This window comes from Limulus polyphemus, unplaced genomic scaffold (genome assembly GCF_000517525.1).
Source record: "Limulus polyphemus unplaced genomic scaffold, Limulus_polyphemus-2.1.2 Scaffold3750, whole genome shotgun sequence".
Taxonomy (NCBI): domain Eukaryota; kingdom Metazoa; phylum Arthropoda; class Merostomata; order Xiphosura; family Limulidae; genus Limulus; species Limulus polyphemus.
In genome coordinates, this window is record NW_013669360.1 from 42,231 (window position 1) to 46,657 (window position 4,427).

The window sequence follows — 4,427 nt, forward strand, 5'->3', positions numbered from 1 at the left end:
ATAATATTTAAATCAATTTTATTTAACGAAATTAACAATAGCAAGCAAATAATAAATGAGATCATTGCTTACCCAGGGGGGTTAGCAGTAATTTTAAGGACTCAACGTTAAAATCCAGCATTCGATTCCCGGCTGTGTACAGAACGCAGAGAGCCAATTTTAAAGCTTTGCACTACAAACAAACACATAAAAAGAAACAAAACTTACAAAGGAAGTAAATATAGAATTTTTACATTCTTTAGACATACACACGTAGCTTATAATACACGAAACATAAATATTTACCTCCAGCGTTTTTAATTAGTACGTTTAATATTCATGAAAAACACTTACACTGCATATATGTTTTCCATATTCCTCTTAATTCATTCATTAGGTATTTTAAAGAACAGTTTATCCCACTTGAGAAATTCTGGTATTGAGCGAAAAGCCTTCTCGGCTGTGGCTTGTAGCAAGCAAAAGATAGCTCTAAAATGACTGGAAATCTGAAATTAACTAACTAAGATGAGTATTAAAAAATCTTCAGGCTAGCATGATTTTTATCACAAATACTATTCAGTCTAGTGATTCCATCACTGCAATTGGCGTTGAATATCGTAAAAATAAACTTTAATTATTTAATAATTTGAAGTCCTGATGAAGTATTGGAGAACTTGTGGTATGCACACATCACACATATCCTTCTCTTGTTGTACATATGTGCCAATACTATAGTAACAAAATGTTTAAGTTCTGGTTAACTTGGATTAAGTTTGATATTATTCTCTATACCAAGAATAGGTTAATGATATTTTTATACTATTTTATTGGAGAATTCTATTTTGCCCAACACCAGTCTGAATGTGATGTCACTTTACAACTGCCTCAAAGAGCAAAGGTACGTCCGAGCTCTTGCAAGCTAATCTGTGATTGGTCAGATATAAAACTTCTAACACTTTCAAGAGAGGTTTGTTGAAGCTTTGAGAGAGAGAGAGTCATAATGACATGTGCTCTTCTGCTTCTTGTTTACTTGACGACTGACATTTAATTTATTTTCGTTTTTATATTAGTTTGAATAAATTGTGTCAGTTTTTCTGCAGGTTAGTTTAACACATAAGCAAGTTATTTCGAATGAACGAAAGAACTTTGTTTGTTTGCTTGTTTGTTATGAATTTCACGCAAAGCTACACGAGGGCTATCTGCGCTAGCCGTCCCTAATTTAGCAGTGTAAGACTAGAGGGAAGGTAGCTAGTCAACACCAACCACCGCAACTTCTGGACTACTCTTTCACCAACGAATAGTGTGATTGACCGTCACATTATAACGCTCACATGGCTGAAAGGACGAGCATGTTCGGTGACGGGTTTCAAATCCGTGACCCTAACCAACTATTAAGCCATGCCAGGCCTAAAATAATAATAATAATAATAAATAAATAAATAAATAAAGAGCGAAATAATTTACTAGAAGATAGTGTTGTTCGAAACACGATTTATAGTAGCGATCATGAACAAGGATTTGTTTTTTTGACGCATGATTCAAGAAGAATTGTAAGTATATCATTAGAGCTAGTGCAATGTTTGGTGATTTTTGTGAAAATATATTTGAATAATACTTTGTTTAACATCTTGCATAGCAACTCGAAATGTGAAGACAATATGTATAATGCAGCACTGACTACCGATGGAACAGCGGTAAGTTTCCATACTTACAACGCTAAATCATGGGTTCGATTCCCCGCGGTGGTCACAGCGGATATCCGAAGGTGGCTGTGCTCTAAAACAAACTCGTTTCTTTTTACACAATCCGAGGCATTTTTCACAGAAAAAAACATAAAAACGCATGAAAATTAGTTGATTCGACCACCGGTTTATACAATTTGACAAATAACGACTTCAGTCATTTCTGTTTTCGCATCGGGCGTGACCTATTGTTTAGCATGCCGGACTGTAAATCGTAGGGTCCATGGTTCGCGTCCTATTGACCCCCAAACTTGCTCCATACTTTGGAACAGTGGGTGAGTTATAAGATTGACAGTCATCCCCACTATTCAATCAGAGAAACTCAGAAGTTGAGGATCAGTGCTGTCGACTAGCTAGCTGTCTTCCTTCTAGTCTATCAGTTAACTATTTAGGACGCTAGTGAAAATCGTCTTTGTGTGAGTCTCTCCTCTCACAATCTGAGGGTCATGGGATCCAATTCACCTCACCGAACATGCTCGCCCTTTCAGCCGTTGGGACGTTAGTATGTAACGGTCAATCCCACTATTCGTTGGTAAAAGAGTATCCCAAGAATTGGCGGTGGGTGTTGTTGACTAGCTGCCTTCCTTCTAGTCTATCGCTACTAAATTAGGGACGGGTAGCGCAGATAGACCGCGTGTAGCTTTGTGCAAAATACAAAACAAAACAAACCTTGTGTAAGCTTTACACAAATATCCAAAACAAACAACCATCTTCATCTATTATATTGTTACAGAACGTTTGAGAGACGGTTTTACTTATGTATTTGACATATTTCTCTCCAACAGTCCAAACAAGTTTGTCCAAAACCTGAAAATATTTGATAGTGACTACGATGAGTATATAGAATAAGAAAACAAAGTAATGTCAAGACGTAAAATTACCTAAGATATCAGAATGTCAAGGTAAACTCAGACTTTTTTAAGATTGGGGTATTTTGTTTTTGCTAAAAACTGTTAAGAAACATTTTCTCTATAGCTGCAAGTTCCCGACGTCGTGTCTAACCTTGGTTTCTGACCTTTAGTTTACAGACTTGCCATTTCTACCAACTGATGAATGAGTGATGCGAGTGTACACAAATGTTTAGTCTGACACGTAGGTTGGTCCTTAGCTAAATTTGTTCAAGAAATATTCATGAGGTTAAAATGAGTTCCTTATTAAAACCTTTTAAACGGTAGCATCTAGTCACGGGATATTTCATCAGAGGGAGCTAATGTTGTTGTTGTTGTTTTTTTTGTATGTTTTATGCAGCAACGTTTTAGAACAATTAATTAAAGGTCGTCATAGTAACGAATTTAAAAATGTTGTTTAACACATGAAGTTTTTAATTCGGTGAGTGTTGTTGACTGGATGCCTTCCCTCTAGTCCCACCGGTATAACATTAGGGACGACTGGATTAAATAGTCTTTTAGTGGATTTGAGGAAATCTCCTAACAAACAAACATTAATTATTATACAAATATTTCTGGAATTAATACTGAGTTAGAAACATTTTGCGAGTCGTTTCTGTCACTTTTCTTTGTCTTCATGATGCATCGTATTCTCAGCCGAATGTCATTGTCTCTTAAATATTTATTGCTCTTGTTTACACCAAGTATAGTTCTAAATGTTTATGATACGGTTTTCGAATTGAATAAAAATGCATTTGGCATTTGAGTAATATTATTTGCTTTAAACATTCAACGAACTTAGAAGGACCCGATATATTCAGAAATCTTTGAAAAAAAATTTTATTAGTTAAAGAAACATATTCTTTTTTTCTCTCTCTCTCTTCCTTTTCTTTCATTAATGCTCTGAATTAATTCCCTGGCAAGGACTGTAGCTTGAATACATTCTCCCTCTCTAGCCTCCGGATTAAAATTATATTATATAGACGTGTTCTCATTACATTAAGTACCAAACATCGACGAACACCCCACAATCATTCTAGAACAGAATAAGGTTTGTTAGTTGTTTTTTGTTTGTTTTTGTACACCTACAGTTCAACTCGAAAGCTATTACATTTGTCATTACGTTTGTCGAGACATTCAACTAATCACAACACTTTATAAAAATCTTCAACCAACTTGAAAAACGAAGTTTTATGAATAATCATACCAATCATGCGTTTTGTTACAAAAACGAGAGATAATTCTGTTATGCACGAAATGTTGCTTTGGACATTTCAAATACTACAGCTATAAACATGAAATGGAAACTTATAATTACTATTTGTACAATTGTCTGAATAAATTTCTTTTCAAATGTTAAAGTTGGGCAATTTGTAACGAGTTTTTATGTTCTAATCTTATTCTGAAGCAATTTCCTTCTGAAAAGTCTAAAATTTGTAAAATGTAAAAAAAGAAAATATCTGTTCACATAAACACAACTAAAAAAGGTAATAAGTTTGAAAGCAAGTTGATGATGCGGAAGAGGCCCCGTCCCACCAAACATGCTCGCCCTTTCAGTCGTGGGGGCATTATACCGTGACGGTCAATTAAAACGGTAAATTTGCTTTTTATTTCGATTTTATCCATCAGTAAAACCGTAAATTTGCTTTTTATTTCGCTTTTTCCTTCAGTAAAAACCGCAAATTTGCTTTTTATTTCGTTTTTTCCTTCACTAAAAACCGTAAATTTGCTTTTTATTTCGTTTTTTCCTTCAGTAAAAACCGCAAATTTGCTTTTTATTTCGTTTTTTCCTTCACTAAAAACCGTAAATTTGCTTTTT

The 4,427-nt window shown here is 34.6% G+C and overlaps 1 protein-coding gene across 1 annotated transcript in view; it reads left to right on the plus strand.

Annotated features, from left to right (window-relative positions):
• Positions 1-4,427, plus strand: part of LOC106469973 (calcitonin gene-related peptide type 1 receptor-like) — an 81,193-nt gene that overhangs the window by 26,214 nt on the left and 50,552 nt on the right. The gene's annotated exons all lie outside the window — the stretch shown is intronic.